Consider the following 22,742-nt stretch of genomic DNA (forward strand, 5'->3'; position numbering starts at 1 on the left):
GCCGCCTTGCGCGCCCTCTCGCCGCGCCCGCCGGGGCTGCCAGGGAGCCCGCGCGCCTCGGGGCTGACGAGCGGAGGCGGCTGCTGCGTCGGCGGCCGCGAAGCCGGGCGCTCTCAGGGCTCTGGCGAGGCAGGCGGAGGCCCGCCCCCGGCCCAGCTCCGGGAGCCCCCGCCGCCCCGCCCACCCCGGGCGGAGAGTGGGCGGGGCTCCGAGGCCCGGCCCCGCCCCCGAGGGCGACGGGGGAGCAGAGGCGCGGCCCCCGCCGTCCCCCTGCGCGGTGCGCCCGCCCGGCCGGTGCCCTCTCAGAGGCGCGTTCCGGCCGCGGTCCCGCCCTCCCGGCCGTGCGATTGGGCCGCTCCGGGGGTGTGCGGGAGGGGCGGGGCACGCGTGGGGGGAGCCGCGGGGGTGGTACGGTCCATCCGCGGGGTTTCCGACCCCCGCCCGCAGCCGGCTCCCGGCGGTTCAAGTTTCTGCGCCCAGAGGACGCGGCCTTGGCCAATCCCAGGGCTACAGGGCGCTTTTAAAATGCAGGTACGACTGCGGGGAGGGGGACGGTGGGAAAGGTAGGGCCGGGCTTCCCTTAAAGGCGACGCGCAGAAATAGCAGTCGAGCCCCCTCCCCGGCCCGCGTCCCCCGCCCTCCTCCCTCTCCCCAGATAAACAAATACCCACGATCTGGGCGACGGCGCCCCTTCTCCCTCCCGGGGGCACCAGAGTTCAGGGCAGTCGGAGACTCAGCGAACAATAGGACTGTGACATGGGGGTCGCTCTTCCCCGCGGCAGGGCGGCTCTTTGTCCCCTTCCCTGCCCCCAGGCTCCTCCGCCCCCGTCCCCACCCGGGTCTCCTGCCGGAGCGCGCAGCAGGGCTGCGTCTCCGCTCCTAGCCCGGGGCTGAGCTAAGCGCTGGCGTCCGCGCCCCGGCAGGGCCAGGGCCTTGCCAGCCGCGTCCCGCAGCGTGGTCGGTACTCTCTGCCCCGATGGGGCGATTGCGCCGGGAACCTGCCCCCAGCCCGGAGTGGCGCTCGGAGCCACGCTCCCCCTCCGCCCACTCGACCGCTAAGTCCCTGGGATTCGGGAGATAATCTGCAATTCGCGGGGTGGAAACCACTGGGAAGGTGGGAAGGTCTCCCACAGGGTCCTGAACGCCGGGGTCCGGGGGCGCCAAGCCGGCCACAGAACTGCCCACCGGCGGCCCTCGCGGGACCCCCGTCCTTCCCACTGCCTGTAAGTCTGTCTCGTTATCCTCCGGTCTCCAAAGCGCATTTACGGCGCGTCTACCGCCAGCAGGCGGGGTGGAGGGGTGTCCCTCCCCCGGAACCTGCAACGAGATCAAACCCGCGCACGCGACAGTGAGCGGCCCACTGCCAGGAGCGCGCGCCCGCGCAGCAGCTGATGCCCCGTTTACAGTTGCTACGCCATTCATTCAGCTGTGTACTCAGCGCCTACTCGCCGCGGGGCCTGCTCCAGCCCCGGGGAATTCTGCAGGGCACCGGACTGCCCTCTGCGAGGGACTTGGCGTCCTGGGAGCAGGATGGGGAGAAGACACACGAGCTAGATCACAATAAAACTGGTCTTAAGTGCTATGCGGGGCATTAAGTCGAGCTGCTGTCGTAGAAAGCATAATCAGTTACTTTAGATCCAGCGGTCAGGGAGGTCGGGGGGCACATCGAAGCTGAAGTCCGATTGACAAGGTACAAAGATAAGGCGAAGGGCATTCCAGGCAGCTGGAACAGCCAGTGCCAAGGCCCTAGGGCTGGCCTGTTAGGAGCCTGTTCCAAGGCCAGTGGGGCTGGAGGTTGGCCAGGGAAGAGGCGTGAGAGCTGAGGTCAGAGGTCAGAGATTAGAGGGGCCAGATCATGTATGATTCCAAGGCAGCTGGGGAGGCAGTGGGGGTTTTAGCAGGGAAGCAACATGACCTCGTTTACCTTTTTAAGAGGCTCACCCTGACCCACATGTGGAGAAGAGATGGAGGGGAGTACACAGAGCGGTCCAGATTCAATATCTCGTCTCCCACCCGTTCGCCAGTCTCTCCAGACAGATGGTCAGGAGAGGGTGGTGGGGAGAGGATGGGCTGAGCACAGCTTCCAAGGTTAAACCCAGGGATGCTGAGGGTCTCCCAGGATCTGCCCAAGTGAGCCAGCTCCTGAAGGGAGGGGATATCCTTCCCTCCGAGGCACTGCTCTGCTGGCCCAGCACAGCTCAGTTTGAGTTTAGAGAGGGAGGGGCTTTCAGCTTCTGCCTGGGGGAGCTGCAGGTCTGTCTTAACCTCCAGGAAGCCAGATTAACTTCAAGGAGCTCCTTGCAGGCTCCCTGCAGAATGAAGCCCGTGCAGAGTTGCTCCTGGGAGATTGAAGTGTAAACGTTGGATACACCATAGGAAAAACCCACCAGCTCACCAGGGAAGTTGCTGAGATAGCTCTGTGCTTTGTGAGAACCCCCTCCCCATTCGTGCGCAGCTCCAGGTGGTTCCTCGGGCCTGTTATCTCTGCCCCCTGATCCTCCAGAGCTAGCAGCTTCCGCTGAACTTCCAAGAAAAAAGAGAAGCCTCTATCTAGATGGGGTTTATTTGCGTCATCTACAGGCTGTGTGGACCAAGGACCAAGAGTTCCTCTGTGGAGTCTTGATAGCTTTGCTCACGTCCTCAGGGTAGAACAAAGACAAAGTGCTAGCGGTGGTGGTACTGGGTGGCTTGAGGGAAGATCTCTCTGCTCCCCACACAAGGGCTGGGAATGCTTGGGCAAAACAGGATAGGACCAGAGGAGGTGAGAGGGCCCAGGGCTGAAACAGGGTCCTGAAGGAAAAGGGACTTCCACCTCCCGGAGGGCCCATATAATAGGGTCCAGGAGTAGGTGCCATGCCCCCGGAGTACTCACAGCCCAACAGAACCGGGATCCCAAAATGTCACGTGAACGTGACTTTGCTTTTTTTTTTTTTTTTGTCTGAGACAGGGTCTCACTCTGTCTCCCAAGCTGGAGTGCACTGGCACTATCTTGGCTCAGTGCAACCTGAACCTCCAGGCTCAAGAGATCCTCCCACCTCAGCCTCCTAAGTAGCTGGGACCATAGGCACTACCATGCCTGGTTATTTTCTTTTTTCTTCTTTTTTTTTTTTTTTTCTCCATAGAGACAGGGTCTCACTCTGTTTGCCAGGCTGGTCTCAAACTCCTGCGCTCCAGCAATCCAATCCTTCTGCCTCAATAACTTTGCTTCTTAAGCCCCTTGATCATGACAATTCTGCTTTGTTACAAAAACAGTAAAACTGGCCGTGCACGGTGGTTCACTCCTGTAATCCCAGCACTTTGGGAGGCTGAAGCGGGCAGATCACGAGGTCAGGAGATCAAGACCATCCTGGCTAACACGGTGAAACCCCGTCTCTACTAAAAATACAAAAAAATTAGCCGGGCGTGGTGGCAGGAACCTGTAGTCCCAGCTACTCGGGAGGCTGAGGCAGGAGAATGGTGTGAACCCGGGAGGCAGAGCTTGCAGGGAGCTGAGATCGCGCTACTGTGCTCCAGCCTCGCGACAGAGCGAAACTCCATCTCAAAAAAAAAGAAAAAAAGAAAAGAAAACAGTAAAACCAAATCATGGTGCACTAACACAATCACACTCTAGGTGCCCAGGAAAAGTAGTTGTGAGTCTTTTAAAAATAAAGGTGCCCCACCAACATTCTACCCCCGTTTTTTAAAAGACTCTCCCAGGATATGTGTGTTCATTTGTGAGAGCCAGCAGGGGCTGAGAACCGGTACACTAACACGTGATAGACGCTAACACATGGTCGACAAAATACTCCAAAACCTAGGGCCTGTGGGGGGAGTGCTGGTACAAGCTGGTGACAAGCAGAGTGTACCCCTTACTTTCAGGGGGAATGGGCTTTCTTACTCTTTTCCATGGTTGGGGCTCTGAGCTCCAACCCCAGAGGCGGTACCATTTGGTGTTTGCTGAGTGAATGTCAAACCTCTCAGTGCATGACAGACTGAGTCTGAGGCCTTCATTTTGAAGGTGAGGAAAAACAGAGCCCCAGAAGGGAGATGCCTTTCCCAAGGTCACTTTCATTTTTTAGCTCAGTGAACATAGAGGAAATCTATGAGTATATATGCATTTATGCACAAACACATTTAAATGGGCATGTATATACACATTGCAATGCATTGTGGTAAGTACCGCCAACGAGAATGGGCAGAACACATCATTATAGGAGCGTGCTCAGGCACTGGGAATGGCTTCCTAGAGGAGTTGAATCTTGAAGGAGTTTGTCGTCTTGTGGAGTGGGGAGGAGGCTCCAGGTGGAGGAAGCAGCACAAGCAAAGGCCCAAAGGTGAGCAGGTGAGGGGTGTGGAGAGACACTATTACACCTTGCAGCTGGGGTATACAGGAGGGAACAGCAGGGTGGGGAAAGTCAGGAAGAGGTTGAGCGATGGAGCTGGGCAGAGGAGGGTTTTGTAAGCCTCAGAAGGAAGCTGGGCCCTTTCCCTGGGGCCTCTGAGATCTAATAATAGCAATGACAATGACAATAACCAACAGCACCTGCCACTGATCCTGGACTCGGTATATGCCAATGATTCTAACCTGCCATCTTTTGAGGGTTATAATAAACCTATGAGAAGGTGTCATTAGCCCTTCGAGGACTGAACATGGGTTCTTGTTGGCTTGGTTGTTTGCCTCCAAGAAGCTCAGATCACTGGGCGTGAACTTATAGGCAGTGTTCAGAGGCTTGTGGACACCCAAGGACTCTGGTATGGCCAACAGAGTGTGTGGTGGTAGCTGAATCTTTTTCAGGACAGTGAGGCAATGGTGGCTGACCAGGTCTGGGCCAGACTATGAGGTATCATCCTGAAAGGCTGCCAGCAGCAAGTCAGGGTCCACTGAAAAGTGGCTAAGTGTCACTAATATGGACAATGTTGACTGGGCACTTTCTAGGTACCCAGCACTGTGCTAGAGTTAGATTGTCTCACTGACTCCTCACTGATGTGGTAAGAACCCTCTGTTCCCATTTTATAGAGTAAGAAACTGAGGCTCACACAGGTTAAGTCACTTGCCCAGGGTCACGTGACTAGCAAGTGGCTGAATCAGGATTCGAACCCAGGACCATCTGAGCTCTGGAGTGTATCTGACCCCACAGACTACTGTCTCCCACACCTCAGTTTCCCTTCTCAAGGAGGAGGAATGGGGTGAATGCTCTGCGGTGTCTCTTCCGCTGTGACTCTGGTTCTGCGATGCTGGGTGTCGGCAAGGTGCCTGGACCCATGTTCACCACCCACTTCCTCCTGCTTCAGACTTTTCCACATTGTGACCAAGGCTCTGTGACTCTGATGCCTCTGGATGGCAACTGTGGTCAGAGCTCTCCAGCTATTTCTACTGATAGATCACTACATGTCATTGTCATTAGCTCAGTCTCCCAGCAATTCCATCACTGTCTGGCTGGGTGACCCTAGACTAGTCCCTTGTCCTCTCAGAGCCCCAGTGTTCTCATCCAAGCCCTCCCTGACAGAGCTAGTGTCAAGTACTTGGCAGAGCTGTTGCAAAGCTCTGGGGAGGGGAGCCATGCTTCCTTTCCCATCCTCTGCACCAGGACTGTCTTCCCATTTTCCAGAGGCAAACACTGAGGTCCAGTGAAACAAGGATTGTCCAGGAAACCCCATGCTTGTCCCTGGCAGACTGTGCTACAAAGGATTCTGGGTATGGCCCTGGACTGCCACCTTCTTCCTTTTGGGGTGGGTCCAGCCCAGAATATGGAGATCCTCAAGAACACAGAGTTCAGAGGTCATGTGTCTCAACTCCCACATTTATAGGTGGGAAAACTGCATGAAGCTGGGACTACCAGTTTCCCTACATGCTGGACCCCCAGAGGCAGCAGTGAGAGGTCTAGGGCAGGATGGGCTCCTTCATCCCCACTGTTAACCAGTGTGCCAGGCAACTTTCTGGAGCTCAGGAAGTCCACACTGCACAGGACGGCTGCCTAGAACCGCTGATATCACAGGGCAAGGGTGAAGCTGAAGCCCAAAGGGCTCATGTGTTGGCAAAAAGCCTCAAGTATCATCTGATGGCAGTGGGGAGCCACAGAAAGGCTTAGAGCAGAGGAGAGATCTGGCCAGACTTGTGTGTGATTAGAAAGGAGGAGGTTTGAGGGGAGATCCACTGAGACTAGCAGACAGTGAGAGAGGGCTTTAAGGCCAGGCAGGCCAGAGCCAGAGCCAAGTGGGAATGGAAGTAAAGAGATTGATGGGGGCTCTCAGCATCTGAACCCCTCCCTTTCCATGACTTCCCAACCAGAGCCATGGAAATTCTCCCCCTGCCCCTTTAGCTGCTGACATCTCCTCACACCATCGCCTGATGGAGCAAGACAAGAGGGAGGCTCAACATACTGGGGCTGGGGATAGCAGAGCTGGCTATCGCCTCAATGCACTTAACATTATTCTTATGATGAACTGGTTCATATTAACAGAGAACACTGAGAAGCATATGCCTGGGAGCCCACCACCCACACTAAATTATCACTACTTCTGCTTCTGATGCTCCTGCAGCCCCTCCTGGTCACAGGTCCCAGCCTTCCCCGACCCAAGGGTATCTAGGAATCTCAGTGTTGTGTTGGTTATTCCTGTGCTTTCAGCTTACCATATTTCTCCCTTATAAGATCGTATTTAGACCAGGCACTGTGGCTCACACCTGTAATCCCAGCACTTTGGGAAGCCAAGGCAGGCAGATCACTTGAGGTCAGGAGTTCGAGACCAGCCTGGCCAATGTGGCAAAACCCCCGTCTCCACCGAAAATACAAAAATTAGCCGGGTGTGGTGGCAGGTGCCTGTAATCCCAGCTATTCCGGAGGCCGAGGCAGGAGAATCGCTTGAACCCAGGAGGCAGAGGTTGCAGTGAGCAGAGATGACACCACTGCACTCCAGCCTGGACAACAGAGCAAGACTCCATCACACACACACACAGAAAAAGATAGTGTTTGGTTTTGCCTGCTTTTGAACTCTGTCTTCATGGTGTGGTACTTCATGTGTTCATTTGCAGTGTGCTTCTGTGCTCATTATGTTGGCACATGTAGGTGTAGTTCATTCATTTTCATAGCCATATAGCAAGGTTGCTCAACCTCAGCATGTTTGTGAGCATATTCTGTGCATTGTAGGACATTCACCAGCAGCCCTGGCCTCCACCCATTTGATGGAAGTAATACCCCTGTCCCCAGTTTTAAAAACTAAAAATATTTTCATACATTGCCGAATTGCCCTTGGCTAAGAACCACTGCTATCTTAGATCCACTGCATGCATATATTACCCTTACTTTTCTCCTGTTGAAGGACATTTGTTTCTAGTTTTGTTTGTTCGTTTGAGACTCTGTCACCCAGGCCAGAGTACAATGGTTCAATCATGACTGACTGCAGCCTCAACCTCCTAGACTCACTCAAGTGATCCTCCTGCCTCAGCCTCCTGAGTAGCTTGTACTACAGGCTCTTACCACCTGAAATTTTTTTTTTTTTTTTTTTTTGAGATGGAGTCTCACTCTGTCACCCAGGGTAGAGTGCAATGGCACTATCTTGGCTCACTGCAACCTCCGCCTCTGGGGGTTCAAGTGATTCCCATGCCTCAGCCTTCCGAGTAGCTGAGATTATAGGTGTCCACCACCACGCCCAGCTAATTTTTAGTAAAGACAGGGTTTCACCATGTTGGTCAGGTTGGTCTCAAACTCCTGACTTCAGGTGATCCACCCACCTCGGCCTCCCAAAGTCCTGGGATTACAAATGTGAGCCACCATGGCTGGCCTTTTTTTTTTTTTTTTTTTTTTTAAAGGAAAGATTGGTTCTATGTTGCCCAGACTGATCTTGAACTTCTGGCCTCAAGTTATCCTCCTGCCTCAGCCTCCCAAAATGTTGGGATTTCAGGTGGGAGCCACCATGCCCAGCCTAGTTTTGGGGTTTTTTGTTTGTTTGTTTTTTTAGGTTTTTTTTTTTTTGCTCCTACAAGCAATGCCCTGTGGACCCTCTTATACGTGTCCCAACACACATGAGTATGAACTTTGCTCACATCTATACCAAGACAGAGAATGGCCGGGTCACACAGTACACACAGGTTGGCTAGACAGTGCCAAAGTGCCTTCCAAAGAGCTGGGGCTAATTCACACTCCTGCCAGAAGGATATGGGGTGTGCCTTGCCCATCCTTGGTGATGTCTGGGGTTGTCACTCTGGTGGAAAGTCATGCTTGTACTTTCCTTAACCTGCTTTGTCTTTCTTGAGGCTCTGTATTAATTCGTTCTCACCTGCTATGAAGAAATACCCAACACTGGGTAATTTACAAAGGAAAGAGGCTTGATTGACTCACAGTTCCGCATGGCTGGGGAAGCCTCAGGAAACTTACCAATCACGGTGGCAGGAGAGAGAATGAGAGCCGAGCGATGGGGAGAGCCCCTTATAAAACCATCAGATCTCGTGAGAAATCACTGATTATGAGGGAAACCGCCCCTGTGATTCAACTATCTCCACCTGGTCCCACCCATGACACGTGGGGATTATTACAGTTCAAGGTGAGATGTGGGTGGGGACACAGAGCCAAGCCTTATCAGGCTCTCAGAGCACAAGAGAGGCCCAGACCAAATTTCATACTGGAGGTGCCCCATGTATTAGGAAGGAAACCCAGAAGAAGAAGAGGAAACAGCACAGCAGGTTTACTCACTTGGGATTTAATTGAAGTGTCTGTATTAATCAAATTGATGCTTTCACAGGTACACAAATACAATGTAACACAATTTATGCTACTTATAAGATAATTACAGGGTTTACATCAAGTGACAAATTCCAGGCCCCAGACACATGGTCTTTCTTTGAGTCCAGCTGTGCACTTCTGTAACTGTTGCACCACTCTGCTGGGAGTGGTGAGGCCCAGGCCCACCCGTGATATGGGGGTGTTTCTGCCTCCTCCCCAGCTGTGCCCTCCTGGAGGATTAAGCCTTATTTTTCTCTGGGACCCTCAGTGCCTGGCCCCTGGGGTGCCCTAGGGGAGTCTGCAGCTGCACCCTCTGGGTCAGGTACCTCTAGCCCCCACAGCCTCTGGATGGCACACGTGCCAGGCCTTGGGTGCTGCCCTAGGCCTGAGGTCTACAACCCCACAAAGCCGCCCCACCTGGCCCTGCCCTGGCCTGCCTGCTGCAGAGATCTGAGACCAATCTCCTCCGGTGCCTGAATATTTCATGCAGTGAGGGTGGAATGAAAGTCGCAAAGTCCTTAATTGTTAATGTGGGTTCTGCTGGCTGCAGGCCCAGCCCTCCCAGCCCCTCCTGTTTGATACAACAACAGCAGTAACAGTAATTCCTCCTGCACCCCAGGCCTTGTCGTGACCTGCCCCGGGTGAGGCTGGACTGAAATGAAGTTATGTGAGGAGCCCCAGCTGACCAGAGAGAAGTGGCGACACAAGTCACCATAACAACCAGACCAGACCAGGAGGCCCACTGTTCCCCAATGACAAACTTCTTTTTGTTTTTTATTTATTTATTTATTTATTTTGCTTTTTTAAAATAAGCCTTATAATTTTATTTTTGAAACTCCATGCATGTGGTTTTTTTTAAATTAATTTTTTTTAGACAGAGTCTCACTCTGTCGCCCAGGCTGGAGTGCAGTGGTGCCATCTCGGCTCACCACAGCCTCGACCTCCTGGGTTCAAGCAATTCTCCCACTTCGACCTCCTGAATATCTGGGACTACAGCTGCATACCCACACCCTGCTAGTTTTTATATTGTTTGTAGAGGCTGGTCTGGAACTCCTGGGCTCGAGCGATCTGCCACTCGGCCTCCCCAAGTGCTGGAATTATAGGTGTGAGCCACGTCACCAGGCCTGAATGTGTTTTTAAATTTAAAGTTCCGGGCCGGGCACAGTGGCTCACTCCTGTAATGCCAGCACTTTGGGAGGCCGAGGTGAGCAGATCACTTGAGGTCAGGAGTTTGAGACCAGCCTGGCTAACATGGCGAAATCCCGTCTCGACTAAAAGTACAAAAAAAATTAGCCGGGCGCAGTGGTGCACGCCTGTAATCCCAGCTACTCAGGAGACTGAGGCAGGAGAATCACTTGAACCCAGGAAGGGGAGGTCGCAGTGAGCTGAGATCATGCCATTGCACTACAGCCTGGGCGACAGAGTGAGATTCCATCTCAAAAATAAATAAATAAAATAAAAATAAACTTAAAATTCCTAGCATATAGCCTGGGAACTCAGTAAATGTTTGTTGAATGACTGAATGATAAAGGAGGAAGCTGAGTGAAGTAGAAAAACCCTGGATGTAGAGTCTGTGTCTCTGGCCTGACCCTTACCAGCAAGGTGGCCCTAGGCAAAGCTGCACCTCCTCTCTGAGCCTCTGGATCAGGACCTAAAAACAGGACCATTTCATCCTCCTTGCAGGATGGGGAGATAGTGAAGTGACAAAAAAAGGAGGCATGAACCCCAGGCCACACGGTGGGGTGGGAGGGGATGCTCTCCTCGGGAAAGGGTTGAGTCCTGTGGGTGCCCCGGAGCCCATAGTCTTCTGAGCGTCTGAAAACCGAACTGAAGAGCCAAGCCTTCTCTCAAGAGTAGCTCGCCCAGCTCAGTCCCAACACCAGGACACAGAACTCTGCAATGAGGATCTCAGCACCCTGAACTCACAGAGCCCCTGTGAGCAAACCAGAGCCCAACAGGCAGCTAGCCGGTCAGGCTCTCGGAGCAAGGGCAGCAGGTCAGCCCTAGGACTCAGCCCCAACCACCCTTAGAATCACCGGAAAGCATGTGAAATGCGGATGCTCAGGTCCCGCCCCAGACCAAGTCCATCAGAATCTTGGAGACAGTGATTTAGCAGCCCGAGCTGCTCTGGGCTACAGGAGGCACTTGTTTGTTGGCATCAGGCTGAGCTAGAAGGAGACACCCCCATTGCTGTGGGGTACCCCCCTCCCCAAGCATCTGACCTTAGAGATCTTTCTCTAAGGTTATCCAGATTCCCCAAATAATCCTCAAATGTGCTACTTCGAATGCATATGCCTAGTGACGCGGGAGGGGACGAGGGTTTCCGGAGGTCAGGATAGCGTTCACTTAATGCCCTGATTTTTTGTCCCGTATCTCATGGGATAAAATGAAAGGAAAGAAAGTAATAAAGATATGAAATTAAAAAAAAAATCTGAGACTCATGGACACAAGTCTCCCTATAAAAAGGGCCAGCAGAGAAGTGGAAAAAAGACCATATTGGGCACATTATTGTAAAACTTCACAACACCAGGGTTGAGAAAATCCTCAAACCATGTTCGGTAGAGTGCGGAGAAAAGGAATCAGAATAATGTTGACATTCTCAACAGCAAGTCCAGAAACTAGAAGGTCGTGAAGTGATGTCTCAACACCCTGAAGGAAAACTATTTCAGTACCGATGCAGTCCAGTGGGAGGGTAGAGTGAGACATTTTCCAATTAAAAAAAGAAAAATTACTTCCCAGACACTCTTTCTCTAAAATTAGGAATTAAACCAAGAAATAAGACATGAAGGCCAGGCACGGTGGCTCACGCCTGTAATCCCAGCACTTTGGGAGGCCAAAGGGGGTGGATTGCTTGAGCCCAGGAGTTCAAGACCGGCCTGGGCAACATGGGGAAACCCTATCTCTAAAGAAAAAGTAAAAATATGGGCTTGGTGGTGCATGACTGTGCTGCCAGCCACTCAGGAGGCTGAGGTGAGAGGGTTACTTGACCCAGGAGGCTGAAACTGCAGTGAGCTGCGATTGTGCCACTGCACTCCAGCCTCGGTGGCAGAGTGAGACCCTGTGTCAGAAAGAAAGAAAAGAAAGGAAGGCAGTTAAAAGAAAAGAAGAAAGAAAGAGGGAGAGAGGAAAGGCAGAGAGGAAAGGAAGGAAGAAAGAAAGGAAGAAAGAGAAAAAAAAGAGGCCGGGCGCGGTGGCTGAAGCCTGTAATCCCAGCACTTTGGGAGGCCGAGACGGGCGGATCACGAGGTCAGGAGATCGAGACCATCCAGGCTAACACGGTGAAAACCCGTCTCTATTTAAAAAAATACAAAAAATTAGCCAGGCGAGGTGGCGGGCGCCTGTAGTCCCAGCTACTCGGGAGGCTGAGGCAGGAGAATGGCGTGAACCCAGGAGGCGGAGCTTGCAGTGAGCCGAGATCACGCCACTGCACTCCAGCCTGGGTGACATAGTGAGACTCCGTCTCAAAAAAAAAAAAGAGAAAAAAAAAGAGAGGAAAGAAAGAAAGAAAGGAAGGAAGGAAGGAAGGAAGGAAGGAAGGAAGGAAGGAAGGAAGGAAGGAAGGAAGGAAGGAAAGAAAGAAAGAAAGAAAGAAAGAAAGAAAGAAAGAAAGAAAGAAAGAAAGAAAGAAAGAAAGAAAGAAAGAAAGAAAGAAAGAAAGAAAGAAAGAGAGAGAGGAAACGAAACAAGACATGCGATTCAGACAACAGAAAGGGAGGCCCAGAGTGAGGGCTTTGCAGACAGAAGCAATCAGCGCAGATTAGAAAAGGAGGCTCCCAAGCTCATGGATTCTTGCTGGGGTGCTTGGCTGTTTGGAGAGGAATATTAGAGCTCTGTCAAAGTTTGGTGAAAAGCCCAGAAAAAAAACAAGCAAGTCAAAACAAGGAGGCAATTATTAATCCCCAGGGAAACCCAGAAGTTGCACAAGGAAGGAAATCCAATCAGGCCATACCATGGCTCAGCTGGCCATAATGTTTATATAGAGTCACGTGCTGCTTCGTCACATTTTGGTCAGGGTCACACACACCATGGTGGTCCCGTCAGATAATATTGTGTTCTTACTGTACCTTTTCTATGTTTAGACACACACATTCTTGCCATTGTGTTACAGTTCCTACAACATTCAGTACAGGCACATGCTGTACAGATTTGTAGCCTAGCCGCAATAGGCTAGACCATCTGGCCTGGGTGTGTAGTGGGCTATCCCATCTAGCATTGTATGCTCCATGACAATGATGACAGCACCTAATGACGCATTTCCCAAATCATATCCTTGTCGTTAAGTGATACGTGACTGTCGCATAGCGTAATATGTAAACAATACTAATTTGACCAGAAATTATGGGGTAGCAATCTTGGGAGGATGGGGGAGGGGATTGGCCTGTGTGGGGAGGGGTGGGGACGTAAGTGGCCTGAAGCCTCCTCCTCCGTAAGAGAAAGGTAAGTGAGAGTGTCACAAGCTGGAGGGTCAGTAAGGAACAGTACAAGTGTGTTGTTTCCAAATCTAGAGAAAAGTTGCAGAATCAAATATAGAGAAAAGTTGCCTCTGGGAACTAGGAATTGGGTAGAGAGAGATAACGCAGGGACTTTTTTTTTTTTTAAATAAGCTTTATAGTTTTATGTTTGAAACTCTGTGCATGTGTTTTTAAATTTAAAATAATAATAATAATAAGCCTATCATTGGACCTCTCCTTGCAACAATGGAAGCTAGAGGACCGCAGAACGATCAGTTGCCTTTAAAATCTGGGGGAAAAGGATTTCCTGCCTGGATTTTATGCCCACAGGAAGGCTCAACCTTGTAAACCTTGCAAAAATGCAAGGCCTCAAAATAAAATTTAAGTTTAAATAGAATATAACGACTGTGCACCTTCTAGGAAGCTTTGGTTGCACACACTCCCATAGGAGCTGAGAACAACCAGGGAGTGTGTGATCACCCAGGAAGGAGGATCCTTCCCAGGGGGCAGAGAAGTGGCCCCAGAGCAGAAGATGGGAAGCTTAGGGCAAAACAGAGTAGATCACAGACTGTCAGAGCATTTGACAACACCAGCACTCAGTTTAGAGTAGATCAGATGAAAAATTAAGAAGAGACACATAATACCTTGCAAGTTATAAATAAATGCATTCACTCCAGGGCACACACAAACAAAACTGTACAAGAAACCGTCATTGACCACTTCCTGACTTTCATGGAATAATATTTACGTGATCATCATCATAAAACCCTTGACCAGCTATTAACTAAGAAATGCATAAAGCCCTCTAAAGAGGCTGAGGGAGGGGAGGCGGGAGTGGGAGAGTTTCAGAGAGCTGAAGCCTCATCTGTCACCATGAGAAAGCAACAGAAATGTCTAGAATTGAAAAATCAAGAAATAGCAACGTAAACATCTTATGAGAAATGTGGAGACTGCAAAGCCAGAAAGAACAACTAAATGTGGAAACTGGTTGCTCTGGGGAGTGGGGAAAGGGAGGGGAGGTGGGGAACCATCTCATTTCCTTGCAAGCATCTTAGTGTTCCATGATTGTTTTTACCCTAAGTGCATGCATTATCTTATTTAAATATCAATATAATGTATTTAAATAGTGATAAAACCTAGCTCTGGGCTGTGGCATGTGAAACAAGTAAGGAGGGCGAGGAATATTGCCTGATGGAAGCTCGCAGACCAGACCATCACCAGCAACACCCCAGGCCCAGGCCTGCCTGCTGGAGAAGGAAGCCTGGTCAGCCCCTCAGTTTCCCCAGTCATTTCCAGTTTGCAAAGCTCGCTCTGGGCTGTTTCCTCCTCTCATCCTCCCAACAAGGCTGCAAGGTGGGCAGGGATGACTGTGCCCATTTTACCTGCAGAAACTGGAACTATTGGGCATGAGTTTGGGGGTCCATAGCAGATTTCTCCCATGGCAGGTGTGCCAGCGAAGGCAGGCGGAGGACCCACCCAAGAGCAAGGGACAGGCAGTCCCAGCTGGAATTTCAGAGCAGGGAGGCACCTTGCCTGGTCCAGGGGCTCCCAGCGGGGCAGCTACAAACCCTTCCCTTCACTGTACAACCTGTTCTTAGTCACACATCCCACCCTCAGTGTCTGTCAGAGGGATCCCTTCACCAAGCAGGTGGGGGTTGCCCTAGAGAGGGGACACTGCCAGCTACCAAAGAGGAAGGGCTGGCACCAACCGGGGCTGCACAAGACTTGGTATCCTGGGAATCTCAGAGCTTTGTCCTGGAAGCCCGTGGGAGAGCTGGTCTGGGAAGTGGCCGGGCTGCCTGGCGGACCCGTGGAAGGTCCACCCGGGCCTGAGGAGCACTAGACTGGTTTGATCCTAGAGGACGCTTGGAGATACTGATCCCCGTCAGGAGGGACTCACCCAAGGAGTGAAACACCCAGCTCCCTGCTGGGCTCCACATTTAGGGCTTCTCTTTGCCTCATGGTTGCCAGGAGATGCATGAGCTTCAGCTTCCAACTCCCCCTTGTAGCCTGATGTCCCTAAAGCCTACCTCTCCAGCCCTGACCTGTGCATACAGCCACTACCTGAGGTTCACTCTGGCCTCACCCAGCCAGCTGAAAACCTAACAGCACTGGCAAGGCCTCTGCCTGGCTTTTCCTTCTCTCAAAGATTCTCTGGAACTCAGCTCAGCTGCTTCCTTCGGGTGCCTCCTCTCCATGGGGCCCCTCCCAATGCCTAGGCCAGTGTGGGCACAGACATCCCAGGAACACTGCTGGCTCTCAGGGACGCAGGTAGAAAAGGAATGGGAGGGGTGCACATCTGGTGTGTGGGGCTGGCCAGTGCACCTTGGAGCTCACTCCTCTCTGCAGAGCCCGGAGCAGGGCCCGGCCGGGCAGGAGGAGCATGGAGAAGCCTTGCAGAAACATCATGCCAGGCCTGGGCACAGCTCTGGGCACTGGGATGTTCTCAAAGCAGCCTGTGTGGCCTGGGGACTGGGGAGGCTGAGAGGGAGACAGGAGCTGTGTAATTTGCAATGGGCTGTTCCTCACCAAGCCTCACCATAATCTCACTATCCCTCCTGGCACCCTGGGGACTGGCCCTGGTGCTGGTCCATTTTACAGATGCCACAACTAAGACTTACAGTTGGTTGGGCGCGGTGGCTCATGCCTATAATCCCAGCACCTTGGGAGGCTGAGGTGGGCAGATCACGAGGTCAGGAGTTCGAGACCAGCCTGGCCAACATAGTGAAACCCCATCTCTACTAAAAATACAAAAAATTAGCCAGGTGTGGTGGTGGGCACCTGTAATCCCAGCTACTTGGGAGGCTGAGGCAGGAGAATCGCTTGAACCTGGGAGGCAGAGGTTGCAGTGAGCCGAGATCGCATCATTGCACTCCAGCTGGGGCTACAGTGCAAGACTCCATCTAAAAATATATGTATACACACACACACACACACACACACCTATACATATACATATATATATATATTTTTAGAGTTTAAATAAATGCATCCTTGAAGCTGCAATGTAAGCAGGGATTCTTACACCTGCGTGATGATAAGACTCAGTGGGATACTTGCTAGGTCCCCTACCTGGAGATGGGAGTCACCACCTCTGAGTTCTGGAACTGGTGTATTTGCCAGTGTCAGGGTAGGGATCAGGCTGGGATGTCAAAGTTCAGGAACCCTTGAGTGCTAAGCCAGGACCTCTGAGCCCCCTGTCCCCCATCCTCCCCATTTGCCCTATTTCACAGCTGAGTGATATTTAGCCCAGCCGTGGTGCATGGCTGTTCCTGCTGCTGGGCGCTGGTTCTATTATACAGAACTCCTATGGGAACGTGTTTGTGCACAGCTTTGCTTTCCTGTTGGATTGTTTCCTTGGGGTAAGTTCCCAGAAGTGGGATTCCTGAGTGGAAGGAGGGATATTTTCCCACCCCTAATCCACATCCTTAACAGAGGCTGGCCCCAGGATGAGGATCCGGCCTTTCTCTGGCTTCAAGGAGGGGCAGCCGGCAATCCCCGCGTGGCACTTCCGGAGGAAAATGACAGACCTTTCCCTTTCCTGTAAGAGCTAATTACCAGCTGGATGATGCGTTCACGGCTGTCAGGGCAATGAGGACCCAGGTGACTCAATGCCGTCTTTCTTGGATCCGCCTGGATTGCTCAGCCAGCCGGTGATGGATTTTTCTCTGTGGAGGTCATAGGAAACAAGAAAAGCGTCCCTCAGCTCCCCAGGGAGTCAAGTCTGTCAGCAGCTTTGGGAGAGGGCAGCAAGGAGGCCTTGAAATCCAGTGGGCAGATAATCCCTCTGCCCTTCCAGACAACAAAGCGCTTCTGGCCCCTGGCCCCTCCAACCTGCCGGACAGGAATGGCTGGCTGAGGGTCCGGAACCCCTGCCTTGACCTGGGCCTCTTGCATCCCAGCACCCCCACATCCAGGTCAGAGTCCCTGGCTAGATCCAGCCTCTGAGGGGCAAGAGAAGAGGGGTGTCCAGGCTCCTCCTTAAGGAAGCCACTTCTTCCCCCAGTGGGGGCGAGGGCAGGCATCAGCCCTTCCCAGCTGTCACCACTCAGGTGTGGGGGGGTCAGGAGCAGTGAGGGAAAGGGGGACAGGGGCCGCTGTGGAGGGTCACTTGTGGGCAGTGGCCTACCAGCTTCCCACAGGAAGGAGGGGTCTCGGCTTCCCAGGGCTCTGGCCGGCTGCCTAAGCACAAGGGTCACTCTCCCTCTGCCTGCAGAACATAGGGAGGCCAGGCCTCTGGGCAGGGCCCATCTCCGGAGCTCTCTAGCCCGTTTCCCTCTGGGGACACCCTCTGAAAGAGCAGCAGGAGTCAGACCTGGAGGCTGGCCCCGCCCCTGCCGCCAGCTCACTTCCCCACCAGAGTGCGGATTCTCCGAAGGCAGGACTGGGGTCTGCCCTGTCCCAGGCTCAACGTAGTGAGTTCCCTGTCCCTAGAGGTGAACAAGCTAAGAGAGCATGGCCATCTTGCAGAGGCATAGAGGGAGTGCTTGCTGTGAGTACCCACCCTAGGTCACCACCTGACCACGACTTGCCCTACTCTTTATGTTACGCCCACTTTTCTTTTTCTGAGACAGGGTCTTGTTCTGTTGCTCAGACTGGAGTGTAGTGGTGCAATCTCAGTACACTGTAACCTCAACCTCCCTGGATCAAACCACCTCCCACCTCAGCCTCTCAAGTAGCTAGGACTACAGGCAGGTACCACCATGCCTAGCTAATTTTTGTATTTTTTTGTAGAGATGGAGCCTCACCATGTTGCCCAGGCTGGTCTTGAACTCCTGGGCTCAAGTGATAGTTCATCGCAGGCACAGAAGGCCGCCCTCTGTCCTCACCACCCCACCTCTGCTGTTCAGCTGGCGAAGGCCCTCTCTGATCTTGAGGCAACTGGGATGCCTGTTCCTGGGTGGGACTGGGGGATTTTATGTGGGTTACACCAACCCCAGCTGTTGTGAGTGGGCACTGGAGCCTCACAGGCTCTGCTGAGTTAGCCCCATCCTGGTGCAGGGGAACTGGCTGATTCCTCCCAAGGAGTCACCCAGGTCAGGACACCCATCCAGGACCCACTGACCACAGATGTTTTTAGAGAACTTCCTGTGGGCAGCCCCAGCAAACAGATCTCTCCATCTCAACCTCAGAGGATTCCCTTTTTTTGAGACACAGTCTGCTCTGTCGCCCAGGCTGGAGTGCAGTGATGCGATCTTGGCTCACTGCAACCTCTGCCTCCCGGGTTCAAGCGATTCTCCTGCCTCAGCCTCCCAAGTAGCTGGTACTACAGGTGCCTGCCACCACACCTGGCTAATTTTTTGTATTTTTAGTAGAGACTGAGTTTCACCGTGTTAGCCAGGATAGTCTCTATCTCCTGACCTTGTGATCTGCCCACCTTGGCCTCCCAAAGTGCTAGGATTACAGGCATAAGCCACCGCACCTGGCCAAAGATTCACTTTTTAAACACAATTCAGGAGGCAGGGGGAAAATAGGACCTTGCCATCAACTTGTCAGTTTGCGCAATTGACCTTTCGCACCTGAAAGCAGGCTATTCTTGTTCTCCCTGTTCAATTCCCTTCTGTTGGTTTCAGTCTCTGGTTCCACCTTCTGAGGTTTCTGGAAATGTAACGTTCTCAGGGGACATTGCCTTTGGCACACCTGATAAGCTCTAATGGCTCCATCCAGACTCGATTGAAACAGGCAGGGATGAAGGCAGAGATCTGTGGCCCACCCTTAGAGACCCTCTAACTCTAGGCTGCACTGGTTTACAGACTGTCACCCCTGGGGTGCTCTGTCCAGGGAGTCATGGCCTCTCCTCATTGCCCTGCTCTCCAGCCCACAATTTCCATCCTGCTCAAATGACAGCATGAAGAACTTGCTCCCTGACAACTGTCATCTGTCACATGGCTGTGTGACATGGTGCTGTCTTTGCCACCAATGCCCTATCCTTCTTCCTCACCTGACTGACTTATGACAGGACACAGCTTTATGAAATTCTTTCCCATGATCCCCCCAAGCTGTCTGGCTCCCACCAAACCCCAGGGTTCCCAGTGTCCCCAGCAACATACTGTGCTGGCCCTGTCTGCCTACCTGCTCGGCCACCCTTTCCACCGAGGGGTCCTGAGTTCCCCACAACCCAGCCCAGGGTGCAGCCCCTGCAGAGGCAGCACCGTGCTGTTGAAAGAGCCCAGGCCTGGGATCAGCTAGGCTTGGGCACATGGTTGAACCTCTCTGAGCCTCACTTTCCTCATTTGTAAAATGGGATGGTCGCCACATTAAAGAGCGCTAGTGAGAATCACAGGCCAAGAGCATAAAGCACTCAGCATGCTGTGAACTGAATGAATGAGCGCTTCCATCCCTGTCATCAATTTCATAGCCTACCTGGGAGTTAAGACGGAGGCAGTGCAAAGTGCTGTAAACAAGACCCATGTGCTATGGAACTGCCAGGAAGGGCGGCAATTCTGAATGGGGAGCTGGGAAGGCGTCACTGCAGAGATGCGTGTGCTGAGCCTGAAAGGAGGCTCCCATTCCTGCAGGCGGCAGAGCTGGGGAAGAGCATCCTAGGAAGACAGCCATGCACACACGTGCATGCCAGCACTGGCTTTTATCCTTTTAATGGTGTATGTGATTTAATAGGGGTGTAACGGTGCCCGGGAACTGCCTTAGCAGTTTTGAATGCCTATTATCCTTTAAGGCTGGCTCTGAGAGAGCCACAATTTCTTGAGGTATGAGTCCACAGAAATCACTCTCCATTAGCATGAGATTATGAAAAGAACTCAGCCCGGGAGAATTTTGGTGAGTTTTGGGAAGTGGTGCAGTTGAGATGACAATAGACACTTTTTTTTTTTTTAGGCAGAGTCTCGCCCCAGGCTGGAGTGCAGTGGTACGATCACAGCTCACTGTAGCCTCAGCCTCCTGGGCTGTGATCCTCCCACTTCAGCCTCCCAAGTAGTTGGGACTACAAGAGTGCACCACCACACCTGGCTGATTTTTTTGTTTTCTGAAGAGACAGGATATTGCTATGTTGCCCAGGCTGGTCTCTAAATCCTGGTCTCAAGCAATCCTCCAGCCTCGGCCTCCCAAAGTGCTGGGATTACAAATGTGAACCACCACACCTGGCCCTGAAAGACTCTTGAAGGAAGAGGATGCAGAGGCTCCTGCCTGCAGCAGGCAGCACCGGACTCCCCTCCCGAGGCTGCTGTACCTGTGATTTGAGGAGCTCAGACATCTTTTCCTAGCAGCCCCGCCAGTGCTGGCCCGACAAACTGCCTACAATTCCATCATCACTCATCCTAAAATGTAATATTTTGTCTAGGAGAGGGAACACTTTGCTTTATAATTGAGGGAAAAGGAAGATGGAAACTTACTTTACTTGAGTACCTACTATATGCCAAGCATGAAATGGGCACCTCTCACATTGCCTTTGAGCCCACAAGGCAGCCAGGCCAGAGAGGGGAGCTACTCACCCCTTCAGGTGAGAGAATGGAAACTCAGAAGGGCCTGAGGCTTGCCAAGAGCTTGGCAGACCAGGATGGGAACCAGAGCTGACTCTCCACCCTCGCTTTGGCCACGGCACTCAGCCACTTCTCCTCTTCCCTGGCTGTGGCTCCCTGGAGCACGGGGTGAGATAAAGCAGGGTTTGGGGGCACTCGGGCCTGGGTTCAGGGGCAGACCTGCTGCCAATCAGCTCTGTGGCCTGAGCAGTCGCATCTTGGGTGTGTCTTCATCTGTGGATGGGCCAGCAGCAGCACTGACCCCACGGGGTTATGGTGGGGACAGAAGGAGCTACAAAGTCTGTGACACAGCACCTGGGCCAGGGCTCAGGAAGGGGCAAGACTGTGTTGTCTTCTTACCAACTCCCACTTGGTCAAGCATTTACAGCCCCAGCTCCCAACCCAGGCACACCCCACCCCTTCTCCGACGTTGACAGCAGCAGGAGTGGGATCCAGCTCCCTGTCCCCCATGTCTCCATCCTGGAGGATCTGAGGCAGAGCAGGCAGCGGCCCAAGCAGTTGGCCTGTGAGTGAGTGTGAGTTTGTTCTTGGGGCCGGGCAGCCTCTGCAGGCTTCTGCCTCCTCCCTGCACCACTCCCGGCAACTGTGATTCTCCACTCCACCCAGGAACCTACTTCAGGGAACCACAGAGGCCAAATTCAGAATCCCTACTTGAACCACTGACCTTTTGCCCTCTCCAAGGCCGGAAGCAAGCCCTTGCCTGCTGCACGCCTCAGTTGCCCCGTCTGTAAAGTGGGCAGCCCATCAAATTCACATCTCCCTGGCTGAGAGTCATCTGGAGAAATAATGAGTACGTGACCTAATGAAAATTGCACGGTGCCTGCCAAGCGAAGTGGGCAAGCCATTGGCCCAGCACTGTCATTACAGGAGGTGAAGCAGCGCGTGGGCTGATGACTGGCAAGGGGTGCCGGAAGCTTTCATCATGGGTTCCCTTGGGAGGCCAGGTAGGTCAGCTTTGTAAACACACAGTGCTGCGGGGCCTGCCTTCCTGTGGCTTCCAGGCCAGGTTGTCCAGAATTCTGCCTGTGCAGCCCTGCCCCCTGCAAGCAGGAGCCAATGCACCTGAGCAGCCTCCTCCCATCTGCAGAGGAGGAAGCTAAGGTGTAGGGAGGGTCAAGGTACTGGCCTAAGGTCCCACAGCCAAGGGGTGGCTGGGAGGTGCAGCCAGGTCTGCCTGGCACAGAGTCTGGTCTCCTGACCACGATGCCAAGCTGGTTATTACCGTCACCACAATAGAACACTAATAATAGTTGTCATAATTATTATTATTGTGGAGGGCTGTTCTCCAGGCAGGTGGGTCTGGGTTGCTGCGTCACTGGGGACAGATGGCTGGCCAGTGCCCACAATGAGGCAGGGTCCTGTCCCAACCAGCACTAGGAGAATGCTGGAGACAGGAGGCTGAGCCCATCCTGCAGCCTGGGTCAGCAGCCTGGGGCCTCACCCCACCCTCCATCCAATGCTGGGCGCGGGTGGCCTCTCCAATGCCCATCTGCCCTGGAGGGCTCTGGTGATGGATACAGTGGAGATTCGTTGATATGAACATTAAACATTCAACCAGAGGCACTCACCACTTTTATAAAACAGAGTCCCCCGTGCCAGCCAAGAACCCTGAGTTTCAAAGGCTCCTGCTCTTGCTGGTGAAAGGCTCCTGCATGGACCCTGGGTCCAGGCTGCCAGAGCCCAAAGCCTAGTGCTTGTGCCCACTCCTTGTGCGACCTTGGGCAAGACTCCCCACAAGTTGCTCTGTTTCTCCATCTGCATGACGGTGCAAAATTCAAAGTCGTTGTGAGGATGAAGTGAGCTAGTCCTGTGTCTGGCCCACATCCATGCTCAATGAATGCCTGTACTGCCATCCTGTCAGGTGGGTGCAGCCAGAGGAGCGGTCAGCCTGATGCTGGGGGAGTCACTGACAGATGACTGTAGACTGACTTTGACTCTATGAGAATGGGTGGCCTCTCATGTAGTCAATGTGTGGCTGCTGTGGCTGTGACATTCCCATGACCCCAGCAGGCATCTACCATGGGCTGGTGAAACCAGAGAGCTTGCTGGCCATGGGGATACAGGTGTGTGTGTGTGTGTGTGTGTGTGTGTGTGTGTGT

The 22,742-nt window shown here is 52.9% G+C and overlaps 1 long non-coding RNA gene across 1 annotated transcript; it reads left to right on the forward strand.

Moving 5' to 3' along the window:
• Positions 1-471: 471 nt before the first annotated feature.
• On the forward strand, positions 472-22,202 carry LOC112629268. Its single transcript, XR_003120561.1, has 2 exons — positions 472-531; positions 21,250-22,202. It is a non-coding gene; the product is annotated as an uncharacterized LOC112629268 (long non-coding RNA).
• The last annotated feature ends 540 nt before the right edge of the window (positions 22,203-22,742 follow it).

Source organism: Theropithecus gelada, chromosome 7b (assembly GCF_003255815.1).
Source record: "Theropithecus gelada isolate Dixy chromosome 7b, Tgel_1.0, whole genome shotgun sequence".
Taxonomy (NCBI): domain Eukaryota; kingdom Metazoa; phylum Chordata; class Mammalia; order Primates; family Cercopithecidae; genus Theropithecus; species Theropithecus gelada.